Raw genomic sequence first — 19,088 nt, 5'->3', positions numbered from 1 at the left:
TTTTTTTCAAAGCTGAATAGTATTCTATTGTGTATATATTCCACATTTTCTTTACCCTTTTTTGTTTGAGACAGGGTCTCACTCTGTCACCCAGGCTGGAGTGCAGTGGTGCAATCTCAGTTCACTGCAGCGTCAACCTCCCAGGCTCAAGTGATCCTCCCACCTCAGCACCCTGAGTAGCTGAGACTATAGGTGTGTGCCACCATGTCAGGCTAATGTTTGTAGAGACGGGTTTTACCATGTTGCCCAGGCTGGTCTCAAACTCCAGAACTCAAGCAATCCTGCCCCTTGACCTCCCAAAGTATTGGGATTACAGCTGTGAGCCACTATGCCCAGCCTTTGTTATCCATTTATCCACTGATGAATACTTAGGTTGATTCCATATCTTGGCTATTATGAACAATGACTATGGGAGTGCACATATCCTTTTGACATACTGGTTTCATTTCTTTTGGATATATACCTAGTATTGGGATTGATGGATCATATGGTAGCTCTATTTTTAATATTTTGAGGAATCTCCATATTGTTTTCCATAATGGCTGTACTAATTTACATTCCCACCAAAAATGTGCATGAGTTCTCTTTGCTCCACATCCTCATCAACAATTGTTATCTTTTGTCTCTTTGGTAATAACCACCCTTAATTTTTGCATGTGAACTCTGAAAAAAATCCCCTACAGATAATTATTCATGATCTCTCAATCTAGGTGTTGTTTGTTTGTTTGTTTGTTTTTGAGATAGAGTCTTGCTCTGTCGCCCAGGCTGTATTGCAGTGGTGTGATCTTGGCTCACTGCAACCTCTACCTCTTGGGTTCAAGTGATCCTCTCACCTCAACCTGCCAAGTAGCTGGGACTACAGGCATGCACCACTATGCCTGGCTAATTTTTTAAATTTTTTGTAGAGATGAGGTCCCATTATGTTGCCCAAGCTGGTCTTGAACTCCTGGGCTCAAGCGATCCTCCCGCCTCAGCTTCTTGAAGTGCTGAGATTACAGGCATGAGCCACCATGCCTGGCCTCACTGCAATTTTTTCAAAAACTTATCTGTGAAGCAATAAAGCACAATAGGTGAAAAGAGGTCAGCCAGGGTTTGAAACCTGAGTGCAACTCTGTGTGACCTTGGGCAAGTTTCTTAACCACTTTGTTCTGTAAAAGCAGGACAATGGTGGACAAGTGCAGTGGCTCACGCCTGTAATCCCAGCACTTTGGGAGGTCGAGGCGGGTGGATCATGAGGTCAAGAAATCGAGACCATCCTGGCCAACATGGTAAAACCCTGTCTCTACCAAAAATACAAAAAATAAGCCAGGCGTGGTGGTGGGCACCTGTAGTCCCAGCTACTAGGGAGGCTGAGGCAGGAGAATCACTTGAACCAGGGAGGCAGAGGTTGCCGTGAGCCGAGATTGCGCCACTGCACTCCAGCCTGGCAACAGAGTGAAACTCCATCTCAAAAAATAAAAATAAAAAATAAAAAAGCAGGACAATGGTACTAACTACCTCCTAGGGGTGTTAAGAGAATTTCATGAGTTAATATAAGTGTTTAGGATAGAAACTGGAATATATATATGTTCAATGAATAAAAATTATATTGAGCCCCAAATCTACCATTTTATAAACTGTCCCCAAGAATAAGTTAATCTACTTGAGAAGTTGCATTGACTCCTTTGGGTCACCACAGTGACATTCAATCCACTATTTACTCCTGCATACTTTATCCTATATATATGTAACAACAGTTGCCACTTAGAAGTAAACTACATTGTTATAAAGTACTATTCCTTTTTGAAACTGACCCTTGACTTCCATATTTCATTCTCTTTTTGCCTCAAACCTTAAATGGTCTTTGCTTTTTAAAATGAACAATTTTCCCATTTGATGGGAAGAAAGAGAAGAAATAAATTACAGCTGCAAAGACAAGTTGAATGTTTCAATGGACCAGGCCTTGGCATCTTTCAGAATAAGACATGTTTAATTCAAAGAGATGACTTTGTGTGAGATCAGTGGCAGCTCCAAAGTTTTTTGGGGAGGAGGGGCAAAACAGCCTCCTTGGCCATTTCTTGAAATCTTGAGAGCACTGCCTTATTTGCAAGTTTATTTGCATGAATTGTATCAATATCAAATGTAGTCAAAAATTTATTGTGTGCCTGTCTTTCTTGACAGATGAATAGAAACTGCTCTCTGTTCAAGTTCACTAGCAGTAAAAGCCAGCAGCTGCTCATCAGTTGTTTGCAACCCAGAGTTCTAAGGAGAAGCCAGTGGAAGTCACACTTCATAGTTTTATAGGCTGTATTTGGTGCCTAAGGTTTGCCCTGAGGAACCACTACATTTAACATAGAAATATTTGTGAGTAGAATCTTTTTTTCTTTCTTTTCTTTCATTCTAGAGGTCAGTGCTACTAGAAATATGACCAAACCAAGAAAGGAGTGTAATAGATTTTTAAAATTCTACATAGAAATCTTACATTCATAGATTGTAGAATATCTACATACATTGCAAAAAATGTTTATCTTTTCATTTAAAACTTTTCATTATAGTAATAAGTTTTCAACATTGAAAAATACAGAAAATATTCAAAAGAAATGAAAAGTCACTCATAATCTGCATTTAGTAAAAAGTCCTAAGATGGTTCTAATACACAGAATTGAGATTGCTGCTGTTAGTGGATAAGAAAGCCAAGCATATTATGTTATCTAAAAGGTCAGTAGACTGCCATGGCCAGCTGTATTTCTCAAACATGGCTGAAACAATATTTTCCACCACTCATACTCTTCTTACAATGTGCCCAACACTCCTCACATAGACAGGGAAGTGTCTATGTTCCTGCCTCTTAAATCTGGATGGATTCATGACTATGATGGAAGTAGTACTCCATGAAGTAGTAGGATAAAGAAGTCACTACTGAGGACAGGTTATAAAAATGTGATGCACTTCTGCCTGTTTTGTTCAAGATGCTCACTTTCCAAATCCAGACACGCTGCCATAGGGAAGCCTGGACAGTCCATGAAGAAGCCCACTTGGAGAAAATAGAGACCCCCATCACACAGCTCTGGCTGAGCTCCTAGCAGAAGCCAGTGCCAATATGCCAGCCGTGTGTCAGGTCTCTTGAAAGTAGATTCTCCAGGCCAGGCACAGTGGCTCACTCCTGTAATCCCAGCACTTTGGGAGGCCAAGGTGGGCGGATCGCCTGAAGTCAGGAGTTTGAGACCAGCCTCTCCAACATGGTGAAACCTCATCTCTACTAAAAATATAAAAACTAGCCAGGCATGGTGGCTCATGCTTGTAATCCCAGCTACTTGGGAGGTTGAGGCAGAAAAACTGCTTGAACCCAGGAGGCGGAGGTTGCAGTGAGCCAAAATTGCACCACTGCCCTCCATCCTGGGTGACAGAGCAAGACTCCATCTCGAAAAAAAAAAAAAAAGTAGATCCTCCAGCCCCCAGGTGAGCCATCTCAGTTGATGCCCTGTGGAGCAGAGATGAGCTATAACTATTGAGATTTATGGACTAAATAACTTATTTCATGTTATTTTAGGGCACCAATCTTGGGGAGGTTTGTTATGAGGTAATAGATAGCTGATTAAACCACTAATAGTAAGACCTATTGAAACTTACTAAAAAAATAGTAAGAGGTTATTATGTGGGAACACTCTGCTGACAATTTTAAACACAATAATTTAGTTTATTCTCGTAATAACTCCATCGCACAGAGAGTGTCATTATTCCCAATTCATATATGGAAACACTGAAACACACACACAGAGATTAAGTAATTTACCCAAAACTTAATTTAGCTCCCAAGTGGCAGAACTAGGCTATAAACTAGAAACTCTGGCTACAAAACTAGCACCCTTAACCATGACACTAAGCAGTCTGGAGTGCATTCCACTAAATCAGGATCCAATGGTTGTTCTTGAAATCCAGCTGAGTTAGTATCTGCTGCCCCAGGCCCTGCTGGGTCACATTCCTCTCTTTCTATCAGGAAAGACACACTACCAAATGTTCTACTCCCTCCCCAAAGAAATAAGAGACTTCATTTCATAAAAGGGCCCTCTCCACTCCCAATAATCTCAAGGCTGAAATGAAAAATAGCCAATCTTTACCAGACCTTTTTAATAACACTTGTATTAGTGAAAACAATATATATTTATCATGAAAAGTTGGAAAGCTAATTTTTAAAATATGCATAACAACACTCAGAGATAACCACTGTAAACATTATGATAGTTTCTTTCCTTTTTTCCATTTCAAATTTGCTCTTAATATCATTAAAATCATAAAACATGTAGAGTTTTATATGCTGATTTTCTCACAATTACATAATATATTTCTATGTCATCACAAAAAAACCTCTGAACACATAAATGGTTACAAAATAATTCTCTCCATAGATAAAACTTGATTCTGTATTTTATTGATGGATTTGTGGTTGCTTCCACTTTTTTTATCTTTTAAATAATTCTACACTGAACGTCTTTCTTACAATTTCCTCAGGCTAGCTTCTAGAACAGAAATTACTGAGTTAAAAATATATGGATTAGTGGGGTCTTTGCAACATATTTCCAGAAAATTATCACTTTACACTTCTAGTCAGAGTCACAACTCACTCTGTCTTATATTAGTTATCATTTAAGACATTATTTTATAATTTGATAGGTTACAAGTGGTATCTTTTATGTTAATTTTGTTAATGACCTGTATATGCACTGTTGGGAATGTAAATTAGTTCAGCCACTGTGGAAAGCAGTTTGGAGGTTTCTCAAAGAACTTAGAACTACCCTGCAATCCCATTGCTGGGTATATATCTATAAGAAAACAAATCATTCTACCAGTTTCTATTCTGCAACACTGTTCACAATAGAAAGACATGGAATCAACCTAGGTGCCCGTCACTAGTGGATTGGTTAAAGAGAATGTGGTACATATACACCATGGAATACTACACAGCCATAAGAAAGAACGAAATCATATCTTTGCAGCAACACAGATGCAGCCAGAGGTCATTATCCTAAGTGAATTAATGCAGGAACAGAAAACCAAATACTGCATGTTCTCACCTAGAAGTGGGAGCTAAACACTGGATACTCACTGGCTTTATGCCAATAGCCCTGAACAAAATAAAATACCTGGGAATACATAGAAACTGGGAACTACTAGAGAAGGAAGGGAGAGAGGGGAACAAGGGTTGAAAAACTAACTGTTGGGTACCGTGCTCAGTACCTATGTGATAAGATCATTTGTACCCCGAACCTCAGCATCATTCAATATATCCATGTAACAAACCTGCACAGGTACCCGTGAATCTAAAATAAAAGTTGAAAAAGACCCAATTCTACATATATGGGGGAAAGGGCAAATGACATCTTAATATCATTATAAAAATAAATTTAGTCTTGCAGACACTTTGAAAGAGTCCATCCATCACTTTAAAAACTGTGAGGATATAGCAAGCAAAGGCTGATATCCACCTAAAATTCAATAAAAAATAGAAAAAAACCTGTATGACTTTGGTATAAAAAATGGTTCTTGGAATAAGCACAAGAAACAAATATTTAAGTTATAAAAACATTTTTAATGCAAACAAATGTAAAAACACAAGCCATTCACTGATGGAAGAAACTTCCAACACAAGTATAAATACAAATAATTATTATCCCGAATATGTAAAGAACTGCTACAAATCAATAACAAAAATACAAATAACTTAGGAGAATATCAGGCAAAGAACATAGCTAAGGTACTTCAAAGAAAAAATCCTAAGGGTCTATAAATATCTAAAAAGGTGTACAACCCAATAGAAACAGAAAAATTCTAAGGAATACAACAACAAAGTGTTGATCATTAGATTGGTAAAACAAACAAAAATCCTGACAATTAATAACTCAAATACTAATGATGGGAATGCAGTAACCACTTTAGAGACAGAGCAGACACTGCAGATTGCCGACTTGACACCCACCTTCCCCTTCTTCCTTCCTAAAGGTATATTTTGTTCAGGTATCTCCTTCCTCCTGATGATATTTTTTAAGCAAAACTAGCCTTGCCCCCCAGCCAATCATCATGGTCTTGTAGACCCTTACAAGTAATCAATTTAGGCATTGGCATGTGATTTAATTTTAACCAATGAAACATGAAAGAATGTAGCTAACACAAATTTCTAAAGAAAGTTTCTTTGCCCTTCAAAGGAGACATAGAGGAATAAATGCCTCTGGCCATTGTTTTATCTGCGCCTGATTCCTCATGACCGCGAGGAAAGCTATTGAGTCAATGAATTACCCAAATCTAGAGCAGTTCTACCTCTGGACTTCTTATTACATGAGGTGATTGATAGGTTTATTTATTTAAGCCACTTTAAATTCCATTGTCTGTTACCTGCGGTTAAAAATACTCTAACAGAGAAAGCTTAAAAATTTTGCAATATCTAGTATAGGTAAAAAATAGTCATCCCTTAAAACCCTGAAATTCCACTTCTAGGTATATTCGCCAAGAGAAACTCACACATGTGGAGTAGGAGATATGGAAAAGAATGTTCCTTGCAGTCTTATTTGCACAGGAGACAACTAAATACAGTTTTGCAGTTAATGAATAAATTATCATTAAAATAAGTAATTATTGCTATTAATTATAACAGATGAGTAATTATTAATTCTAGTATATTTATAATCCCTTTTCTGTTCTTCCTGGAATAAGGCTGCTACTATTATGAGATCAAGGCAACCCACTATAAAGCAACAAGTTGGAAGAAACATGGGTCGCTGACTATGTGGAGGACCATACACACCCTAGACCCCCTATTTGGACTTTTACACAAGTGACAAATCAACATCCATATTGTTTAAGCCACTCATAATTTGAATTTTTGAAGAGTCACAGCTAACGCTAATTTTAATTAAACAAATATGAAAAACATAAACTGGAAAATACCATCAAATTGATGATAGTAGATGCCTATGGATAAGGAAAGAGGTGAGTGGATGAGAGTGGAAACTAATAATATTTCAACTTTATTATCATATTATATCCCATTTTTAATAAAGAAGCTAAAGCAAAAATATTCAAATGTTAACCTTTGTTAATTCTGGGTAGTGCATTGTTGTTGTATTAGTCTCTGTACTTCCATGTTTATCTACTAAAAAAAAAAATGGATCACATAGAAAAAGTTTAGCCAAAAAGGGGAAATTAAGGAACGAGAAAAAGAAGAAAAAGAAAACGCCCTTTCCCAAAACAAGAAAATGTGCTCCTTCTATAAATACAAATTAAATCAATGTTAACATACAATGTATCTCCTATTAAGTTAAAGATGAACACTACTCAATGTTACTGAAGAGGCAGAGGTTAGAAGTGTGCATATATCCTTTCTGGAGGGCAATCTTGTAATTACAGCAAATTCATTAAGAGTGTCATCCCTATAAACCATAAGTTTTACCTCAAAGAAGTTATCCTAATAAATATACATAATAAGCATACAGATTTAGTTAGGAGTATTTTTTTCTTTTTTAAATATGGAATGCTTCACAAATTTGCGTTTCATCCTTGTGCAGGGGCCATTCTAATCTTCTCTATATTGTTCCAATTTTAGTCTATGTGCTGCCGAAGCAAGACGAGTATTTTTATCAAAACTTGCTCACAATCTTGAAAAACTGGAAAGCACACAAACGCCCAGCTAGAGAGGCTAGTTATGCAGGTCACTGTGCAAAGTCATAAAACAAATAAGTTAGACACACCAAAAACAAAACAAAAACTACAGGCCAATATCTCTGAAGAATATTGATGCAAAACCTCACCAAAATACTAGCAAATTGCATTAAACAACTTATTGAAAAGATCATTCATTATGACAAAGTGGGGTTTATCCCTGGGATGTAAGGACGGTTCAACATATGCAAATCAATTAGTGTGATATATCATATCTACAGAACAAAAGACAAAAAGTATCTGATCATTTCAATTGCTGCTGAAAAAGCATTCGATAAAGTTATACATCCTTTCATGATAAACACCCTCAAATAACTGGATATAGAACAAATGAACCTCAACATAACAGCCATATATGACAGACCCACAGCTAGCATCATACTGAGTGAGGAAAGCCTCTCCTTTTAGATCTGTAACATGACAAGGATGCCCACTCTCACCACTGTTATTCAACATAGAACTGAAAGTCCTAGCTAGAGCAGTAAGACAAGAGAAAGAAATAAAGGGCATCCAAATTGGAAAGGAAGAAGACAAAGTTTCCTTATTTGCAGATGATATGATCTTATGTTTGGAAAAACATAAACACTCCACCAAAAACTATTAGAACTGATAAATTCAGTAAAGTTGCAGGACACAAAATCAACATGCAAAAATCAGTAGCATTTCTATATGCCAACAATGAGCAACCTGAAAAGAACATTAAAAAAGAAATCCCATTTACAGTAGCCACAAATAAAATTAAATACCTAGGAATTAACCAAATAAGTGAAAGATCTGTACAATTAAAAATATAAAACACTGATGCAAGAAATTGAAGATGACACACAAAAATGGAAAGATATCCCATGTTCATGGAGTGAAATAATCAATATTATTAAAATATCCATACCACCCAGAGCAATCTACAGATTCAATGCAATCTCTATCAAAACACCAATGACAATCTTCACAGAAATTTAAAACAAATTATGTGGAACAACAACAACAAAAAAACCAGAATAGCCAAAGCCACCCTGAACAAAAAGAAAAGTAGTTGAAGGAACCACATTACCTGACGTCAGATTGTACTACAGGGCTATAACAACCAAAACAGCATGGTACTGGCATAAAAACAGACACATAGCTCAATGGAACAGAATAGAGAACCCAGAAAGAAATCCACACACCTACAGTGAACTCATTTTTGACAAAGGTGCCAAGAACACACCTTGGGGAAAAGACAGTCTCTTCAATAATTTGTCCTTGGAAAACTGAATATCCATATGCAAAAGAATTAAACTTGATCCCTATCTCTCACCTTACACAAAAATCAAATCGAAATGGATTGAAGATTGAAATCTGAGACCTCAAGCTATGAGGAAACTCATAAGGGAAACTCTTCAGGACATAGGTCTGGGCAAAGATTTCTTGAGTAATACCCCACAAGCACAGGCAACCAAAGCAAAAATGGGCAAATGGGATCACATCAAGTTAAAAAGTTTCTGCACAGCAAAGGAAACAATCAACAAAGTGAAGAGACAACCCACAGAAAAGGAGAAAATATCTGTAAACTACCCATCTGACAAGGGATTAATAACCAGAATATACAAGGAGCTCAAGAACTCTATAGGAAAAAAATATTAATCCAATCAAAAAATGGACAAAATACTTGAATAGACATTTCTCAAAAGAAGACACACAAATAGCAAACAGGCATAGGAAAAAGTGATTGACACCACTAATCATCAGGGAAATGCAAAGCAAAACTACAAAGAGATATCATCTCACCCCAGTTAAAATATCAACTCACCCCATTTGTTATTGCCTGTCTTTTATCCAAAAGACAGGCAATAACAAATGCTGGCGAGGGTGTGGAGAAAAAGGGAACAATCGTACACTGTTGGTGGGAACATAAATTAGTACAACCACTACGGAGAACAGTTTTGAGGTTCCTCAAAAAACTAAAAATAGAGCTCTCATATGACCCAGCAATCCCACTGCTGGGTATATACCCAAAAGAAAGGAAATCAGTATATTGAAGACATATTTGCACGCTCATGTTTGTTCCAGAACTGCTCACAACCAAGATTTGGAAGCAACCTAAGAGTTCATCAGCAGATAAATGGATAAAGAAAATATGGTACTTATACACAATGGAGTACTATTCAGCCAAACAAAATAAAAAAGAATAAGATGTCCAGGCACAGTGGCTCACACCTGTAATCCCAGCACTTTGGGAGGCTGAGGTGGGTGGATCACCTGAGGTCAGGAGTTTGAGACCAGCCTGACCAACATGGTGAAACCCCGTCTCTACTAAAATACAAAAAATTAGCTGGGCGTGGTGGTGCATGCCTGTAGTTCCAGCTACTTGGGAGGCTGAGGCAGGAGAATCGCATTGCACTCCAGCCTGGGCAAAAAAAGAAAAAAAGAATAAGATTCTGTCATTTGCAATAACATGGATGGAACTGAAGGTCATTATATTACATGAAATAAGCCAGGCACAGAAAGACGAACATCACATGTTCTCACTTATTTGTGGAATTTCAAAATCAAAACGATGGAATTCATGTAGACAGAGAATAAAAGAATGGTTACCAGGGTCTGGGAAAAGTACTCAGGAGGCAGTGGGGAGGTGGGTGGGGATGGTTAATACGTACTATACATATATATATATAATGTTAATATATAATATATAATTAATTAACTATATATATACAATATATATGGTTAATAGGTACTATTATATATATAAAAGAAGAATGAATAATACCTCATATTTGATAGCATAACAGGGTGACTATAGCCATTTTAAAATAACTAAAAGAGTATTAACTGAAGTATAACACAAAGGACAAACGCTTGAAGGGATGGGTACCCCGTTTTCCATGATGTGATTATTACACATTGCATTCTTGTATTAAAGTATCTCATGTACCTCATAAATATATATACCTAGTATGTACCCACAAAAATTAAAAATAAAAAACAAATAAGTTATAAAACAAGTACACTATTTTCCTAATTTGTAAAAAAAAAAAAAAAGTTTGTATATAGGTACAAGTTGTAAATATTTGAAAGGCTTTAAACCACCCAATGTTAATACTGGATAGTGGGAATTCAGATTATTTTTATTTTCCATTTATTTATTTGTTTGTTTATTTATTTAGAGACAGGGCCTCATTCTGTCACCCAGGCAGGAATACAGTGGGGTGATCATGGCCCACTGTAACCTCCACCTCCTAAGCTCAAGCAATCTTCCCACCTCAGCCTCCCAAGTAGCTGGAATCATAGGCATGTACCACCATGCCCAGCTAATTCTTGTATTTTTTGTAGAGATGGGACTTCATCATGTTGCCCAAGCTAGTCTTGAACTCCTAGGCTCAAGTGATCTGCCTGCCTCAGCCTCCCAAAGTGCTGTTAATTGAAACAAGTCTGATGGAAATAGACAGTAGTGGTCAGTTCATTTCTTACAGTTAAAAAATGCATATATGGTTCCTGATAGCATAAAATTCCAAGTCATAAATATTCATTTATTTTTTAATGAATCTGTAAGCATCACATATTAAAGATACTGAGGAGAAAAAATAGAATTAGGGTACATTCCACCAAAAATCATTCCTTGAGATAACAGGACAATTGGTGGTTTTCCTAAACTGATAAGAAATTCTTTTTTTTTTTTTTTTTGTCTACTAACAAAAGATGTTGTTCATAAAAGGCAAGTTGAAGGAAGTAATAAGGTTCAGAAGAGCCAAATGTAAATAGAAATGCCTATTAGGATTCTGGCACACTATTTAGTAGATAACACATCCTGAACTGGTATACCTTCCTTCTTGATATTTTCTTTCATGTACATTCTGATACAAATTACCATGAACCCTTAACGTCACAGAATTTTTATTCCATGTTCTAATACCGATACATTTTTTCTTTTCTTTCTTTCTTTCTTTTCTTTTTTTTTTTTTTTTTTTGAGACGGAGTCTTGCTCTGATGCCTAGGTTGGAGTGCAATGGCACAATCTCAGCTCACTGCAACCTCCACCTCCTGGGCTCAAGCAATTCTCCTGCCTCAGCCTCCCAAGTAGCTGGGACTACAGGTGCGTACCACCACACCGGCTAATGTTTTTGTATTTTTAGTAGAGACAGGGACAGGGTTTCAACATGCTGGCCAGGCTGGTCTCAAACTCCTGACCTCAGATGATCCACCTCCCTCAGCCTCCCAAAATGCTGGGATTACAGGTGTAAGCCACCGTGCCTGGCTTATACCTATACATTTGTTCTGGTTTCATATCTTGGATGACTCTGTTGCCTCCACTGACATGGCAATGTTAGGCTAGATGTTAACCTGGATACACACCAGAAACCCCTGAAAGCTGCCCCATATTCCTAATGGATGTGTGGGTGATCTGGCTGGGACATGTTGGCCCCATGTCCCATATCTTCGTTTTAATAGCCAAGGCTTAGTTCTGGCTCTCTTGGCAAGGGTCAGTTTTCATTCTTCTAAAGCAAATGGCAGAGGGGACCCTTTCTTAGCGAAGGAATTGCATTTCTGAATGCAGAACAGATAACAACTTGGGAATCCCATGGATTCTCCTGTAAACTTAAAACTGGCAGCTTTTGGAAAGTCTCATCTCTCTTCTCTGGAAGAGCGTAAGATGGAAATCAGCAGGATTAGGTCACATTCCAGACTAGTAACACATCTCCATATTTGGGTACCCTTACCATCCTGTACAATCAGATTTTACTATATTTTCGTCTATATTTAGCTGTCCACTACTCTTTTCATGCTATTATCATTATTAGAATACTGGTCTCATTACATCGATATTACTATTTAGCCCAAATCTATGTACTTTCTTTTTCATAATTGGCCTCTATAATTCAGCAATTTCCTCTATCCATCCCCAAAACGCACTACAAGGATGGGTGACCTCTCATATGTGCATTATGAATGTTCCTAGAGAATTTTCTCTGTCTTCCTTGCTTGCACTTACCACCATAGTAACTGATAAAGAGTCCAAAATCTACCTACTAATTAGGACACTTTTCACCTCAAATTAACATGCTGTTGCTATCTTAGCACCTCTGATTCTCTCCTTACTATCTCTTCAAAAACTTTTCCTCTAGCTGCTTTCAGTCTCATTTCAAATACGTTTTGTGATCTAGAGCACATTGGTTAAATTGTTGCTGACCTTCTCACCCACAGACCATGAAAAAGTTTCTTTGTCATTTCTTTGAGATTGCTCAAGAACCTATATATCTATGTCATGAGATGGTTTTGTCCAACCTATAATCTATGTATAAGTGGACAGATGAACTTGGGAAAGTTAGTTATAAAGTCTTTGAAAAACAGAGAATATAGTAAAAGAGATCAGACTTATGAGGCACACCTTGCTATTCAATAAGCATTTGTTGAAAAACTGACCAAGGGAAGACACGTGGTAAACAAGGCATTAAACTAGGGGTCCTCTTAGAGTACCTGTTCTACCTTCTCCTTCTTACTCCTTTTGTTCCGTCTGAGTTTCTACTAAACACTCTGAAAGCAACAGATTACTTAGACATCACCACCCATTCCTCCTAATTAGCAAATTCTGAGACTTAGATGATAGTAAAATCAATCTGAACAAAACAAAGAGAATGCTAGTAAGTTGGATAAAGTGTTTTAAAAAACTGTAACCTCTCTGAGCCTGAATACCATGTTTTTGTTAGAATACACATAAATAGGTGCTTGAACAAGCATCTGCTGTACAATTACTAGAAATCAGCTATATTAGAATGAAGATGGTAATATCTGTTCTTTGTTCAGGGGCTCTTCCTTAAGCAGAATCAGATAATGTAGGAGCAAAGAAGCCAAGGGAAAAGAAAGTTTAAAAAAACAATTGATAGAATGTGAGCCACACAGGAAGTCTACAGAACGTACAGCAAACAAAATAGAAACACTACATTCATACGTCTTGTAGTGTTTATGTTTTTGCTATTCATATGGATTAAAAATTTATCTTTTTTCCCAAATATATTTGGGATCATTATTGTTTTTGTGATAAAGTTAGGTTACTTTAAACTTCAAACTTCAAGAAAATGCAAGCCTGATTTTCACAAGGGAATTGCTCTCTTACTTTTTTTTTTTTTTTTTTTTTTTTTTTTTAGGCAGAATCTCACTCTGTCGCCCAGGCTGGAGTGCAGTGGTGCAATCTTGGCTCACTGCAAGCTCTGCCTCCCAGGTTCACGCCATTCTCCTGCCTCAGCCTCCCAAGTAGCTGGGACTACAGGTGCCCACCACCATGCCCAGCTAATTTTTTTGTATTTTTAGTAGCATTTTTTATATTTTTATTTTCACCATATTAGCCAGGATGGTCTCGATCTCTTGACCTCGTGATCAAAGTGCTGGGATAACAGGTGTGAGCCACCTTGCCCAGCCTGCTGTCTTCCTTTCTAAAGTTATTTCCTTCCTACTATCACAACTCTAAATAATGAACAACTTGTTGTCCTTATAGAAAAATCATCTTTGAGCCAAGTGTGGTGACTCCCACCTATAATCCCAGCACTTTGGGAGGCCAACGCTGGCAGATCACCTGACGTCAGGAGTTCGAGACCAGCCTGGCCAATATGGCAAAACCCATCTCCACTAAAAATACAAAAATTAGCCGGGCATGGTGGTGCATTCCTGTAGTCCCAGCTACTCCAGCCTAGGCGATAGAGTAAGACTCCATCTAAAAAAAAAAAAAAACCTTCAAATAAAAATAACCAAGAAAACAAGACATAAATATGATTTAAAAGTTCCTTATAATTATCTAAATAATGTATTGTACTTTCTATCAGAAAAACACTTCTCCCTTTATTAGAAGGCTATTTATACTTTCTGTTAAAACACTTTATACTGAAAACACATAGGATATAATATAATTGTCTCTAACTTCTCTCAGATATAAGCTAGAAAGATTTGCTTGTAAGGAACAAATAATAATAACAATGACAATAATAATAAGAGTGATAATTGTACTTAATTCATATATAAAACATAGGTAAAGCCATTAACTAATGCACTTAAAATCCTAGACAAAGTATAATTCAGGCAAATGTTTTAAAAATATGTAAATCCTACTTTCAAAAAAAGTTTAGTTACCTAAAACCACTGTCAAACTAGGATTTTTGGCAGCAAACCTTTAACATTTATATTTTGCTAGTCCTTTCCTACTCTTTGGTCAGTCAAAATTTTTTGTTCTTTGTTAATAAGATATGATCTGATAAGCTTATTTCTGATTTGCCTTGGGGAAGAAAGGAAGAACAGGATTACACGTGAGCACTTCAGAGTGACAAGTCTGTTCCCTGGGCCACTGAAGAAAACAAAGAGGGGTTACATCCAAAGCTGCTCAAACAGTTGTGTGTTGCTTCTATGTACACATGAGAATTAAACAACCAAAAAGCTCCTTGAATTTCTCCAAACAAAAATTAATAACTTTAAAAAGTGACACACTTTTTTATTCTTTTTCAAGTCTACCTTCAATTTTTAAAACAACTTTGAACATAAGAATGAAAGCTCATTAAACTATAAATACATTTTGGCAATATTTGTGTACTTTAAATAAACTTGTTAAGTCTAGATCTTAATTTTTAAACCCACATAGGAAACCTAGCAAAGTATTTGTGAATTTCCAGCATGAATACATTTCAAATGTCAAACAAAACAAAAAACAAACAAAACTAGTGAAAAAATTATAAAATGTTTTCAAATTCCTCAAATTTGAGGTTAATCATTTACAGAATGAACTAAGTGAGTCTAGTTAATATATAACATATTTATCATAAATCATGCTTAGAAAATTTAAGTACCTTTATATTTTACAGAAAATTTCCCAATGGTAAATGTGACTTAATTTTTAACTTATTTTATTTGGAATAGATTGTAAAACATTTACATAATCCAAATCTAATCAACTGATACTTGATCCCCGAAAATCTTGCAAATAATCAGTTCATATCAGTTCCCAAGGGGCAATAAATGCTAATTGTAGTAAATCTGCTTCCTGCAGACAGTGCCAATGAAGGGCCATTTCCATAGTCATTAATAAACTGATAAAATAGAAAACAGTCTTTGACTCTACTTTAAACATGTTTCTTTCAACATTAAGCATGTTAATGTACCCAAGTAGTCTAGACTGCAGAGAAATAGCAAAGAGATAATCTCCAATACAAGGAGAACTACAGAGCCAGTTTCCAGAAAAAAAAATCTGACAATTTCAGAAAATCTTCCTTTCAGAAAGTCTATTTGTGTGTCTAAAATTAGCACCAATACTCCAGAAATAGTGAAACAATAAGATGGTTTCAAAATGATGACCACTTTGGTCCAAACTGACAGCAGTAGCTGGCTACACAGAGAAAATCACATGCTTCAGGGCAATCCACTTGTATAATATCTTGTTGATCCACATGTCAATAATCAGACACATATTGATCTGCTCCTATTAACTGTTAGTCATTCCTCCAAAGCTGTATCTTATACTAATCATTGCCAAAGATAAGGAATTTGTCCTTTGATTTGTAATCAAGTCTCAGAACCAGGGTTAGATACTGTTATCTCAAAGTCTAGCATCCAGGAGAGAAGGCAGAAGCATTTCTCAAATTGTTTCATTCCCAGAGATAAATTGTTAAAGCACACAGTTCAATTTGACATTAGTGAATTGTTTCTTTTGAACTGATCCTGGCCCCACTCATCACTATGAAGATTAAAAGCAACTATCCCCAGGTTTCAACTCAGTCTTGGTATGTGCTTTCTTGGACTTAGTAGTGAACTATTACATCCACCACTTTATCTGAAGTCCATAATAGGAAATTAGGTGGGTGCCACATACCTGTCTTCATAAATAAAGGAACCAAGGCTCAAAGAGCTCCAGTTATTTTCTCAGGGCCACATAGAAAGTATCATATAGAAATGATTGAGTCAATCTGCTTCCTCCAAGTCTCTCATTTTTTTCAAGGATCATTTTAAGTCTTTTTATTTTTTTAACATTTTAAAACAAGTGAAGGGGACAGGGCACTGGGGAGTGGCAAGGGGTCAAGGACACAGCTTTGACCTATATCAGCTGGAGTTGTATATGCCGTATCTGCATGGCCGTATATGGAGGTGCTGAAGAGGGAAGAAAGTAGGGATCAGCAGGCTTCTGGTTTTGCACCAGCTACTGCCACACCCCGTGACTTTTACTAGCTTATTCTGAACCACAATTCCTCCTTTCTTTCCTGGGAGGCCAAGGAGGTGCTTTTTCTCAGTTGTGATTTTTAATTGCATTTCTCCCAGTCCCCAAAGTGTAACAGTCCAACATGAGTGTTGGGGAAAAGAAGGGTGTACCAGAGGGTGGGCAAGCAGGCAGGCAGGCAGGGAAATAACCACTCTGATTTTGCTTTGATATCTGTTTCAAGTCCTGTAATGACAGATCTCATTCCAGTGCAGAATGTTTTGGAAATATAGTTAAAAGGGTTATGCGATTGTTTTTAGGTACATTTTAAGTGTTGACTAATAAAAGGCAAATATCAGAACAAAAGAACAGTTTAACATAGCATTTTTAAAACCTTTTGGCATTCTAAGGCATCCGTGACCTGCTAAAATCTAATTATTTCTCCAATACCCTTTGGAATTGTTGAGAAAGATGTGGTATAGTTTCTAACTAGTACATTAAGCATCTGGCCTGACTTCACAGAATTACAGATAGTGCACTCTCTATATATTTTATTAACATCCTATAGGCTTATGCTAAGATGTAATACTGATGTGCCCTGACATGCATCACTACCTGTTGACAGAAAAATCTGGGCTAGACTTGAGAGCGTCTACAAATAGAGTACCTTTTAAAGATGTTTTGGCAATTTTAACAGAAACTCTGGCTTAAGAAAAAAAAGACAAAGAGAAAAAGAGCAGTTTCAAGTTTATAAATGTATAAAATATGCCCAAGTTTCAGCATGCTAAAACCTCTGAAAATGAGCTGATCCTTAGCATCCACTCCTTCCTTCTCAACTTAAGAGTACCCCATTTTCCTCTGGATCATGCCCTGTCCTCCATTCTGAGTTGTGTGTCTGAGTGAGGCTGGGCTTATCTGCAGCTCCTGCAGTGGGCTTAAGCTCACCAGCGTTATCTCCCCACCCATGTAATAGGTTCAGGAATGAACCTGTGATCAAGTTTAAGCAAATGAGAAACAGTGACCCCCCCAGGGCTCTGTGCAGGGGCTTTTGGAGGACGCTTCTCTCCCTTGAACATTGTGTTATGGGAATGTGATATGTGGAACTGTTATTGCCTAAGAGGAAATCCCAGAGCTGCCAAAGGTCCACTGTATATAGCCTGAGGAGGCTGCCAACAATGAGAAAGGCAGGACAGAGAGCCAGAGAGAAACTGTATTCTTATTGACATATTTTAAGCCACTGTATCAAGCTTTACCTGAAGTTGTACTATACATTTTAACTTCTCAGTTACATGAACCAATGGATTCCCATCGTTGATTTTGCAGGTAAGGCTTAGATCTTCAATGACTTGCAACCAAAAGTATCTTAACTGATAACAGTCCAAGACATTTAATCTATCAAAAGTATGAACTATTTTTTCTTTTCTTTTCTTTTTGAGATGGAGTTTCGCTTGTATTGCCCAAGCTGGAGTGCATGGTACAATCTCAGCTCACTGCAACCTCCACCTCCTGGGTTCAAGTGGTTCTCTTGCCTCAGCCTCCCAAGTAGCTGGAATTACAGGCACGTGCCACCACGCCCGGCTAACTTTTTGTATTTTTACTAGAAACGGGGTTTCACCACGTTAACCAGGCTGGTCTCAAACTCCTGACCTCAGGTGATCCTCCCGCCTTGGCCTCCCAAAGTGCTGGGATTACAGGCATGAGCCGCTGCGCCCATCCAAACTGTGTTTTCTTTACACAATTTTGAAGATTTTATTCTCGTGAAGAATGCTGAGGGAAAGGAAAATCATGAAGAATGTTTCTTAGGCTTAAAAGAACCTTAATATCTTCTAAGATTAAATCTCAGAACTTCATAGTTGGAGGTAGTTTGGGGATCATCTAGTCCTACTAGTTCCTTTTACACAGGGAGTCAATAAATATGTATATGATGAATGAATAAATGAATGTGAAGACTGAATGAATGAATGAATGTGTGAATGAGGTAGCTTAACTCTAGACAGACCTGAATTGTATTGTTCCATGAAATGACTGTGTGTTTTAGTCAGTTTCAGCTGGTAGTTGGTAACTAAAAGACAGATTTGAGGCTTCTGTGTGTATGTTGTTTCTCATTTTTTTGTCTGGATATACAAGTAAATGGCAGAACCTGGGAAACCCAATTCCAAATCCAATCCACTTTCATGTCCACTAGGGAACATCTCACATCTTCTCATAAAAACAAAGAACACCACAAAGTCCTTTGAGATGACAAGTTTAGATA

General features: G+C 37.1%; 1 protein-coding gene and 1 non-coding gene across 9 annotated transcripts in view; both read right to left on the bottom strand.

Annotated features, from left to right (window-relative positions):
- The window catches only part of MACROD2 (mono-ADP ribosylhydrolase 2), a 2,054,393-nt gene that overhangs the window by 1,687,963 nt on the left and 347,342 nt on the right, over positions 1–19,088 (bottom strand). The gene's annotated exons all lie outside the window — the stretch shown is intronic.
- On the bottom strand, positions 7,491–7,593 carry LOC112438055 (U6 spliceosomal RNA). The gene has a single exon (XR_003026553.1). It is a non-coding gene; the product is annotated as a U6 spliceosomal RNA (small nuclear RNA).

This window comes from Pan paniscus, chromosome 21 (genome assembly GCF_029289425.2).
Source record: "Pan paniscus chromosome 21, NHGRI_mPanPan1-v2.0_pri, whole genome shotgun sequence".
Taxonomy (NCBI): domain Eukaryota; kingdom Metazoa; phylum Chordata; class Mammalia; order Primates; family Hominidae; genus Pan; species Pan paniscus.
Note: the sequence above shows the minus strand (reverse complement) of the source record. Positions and strands in the feature narration are given on the sequence as shown.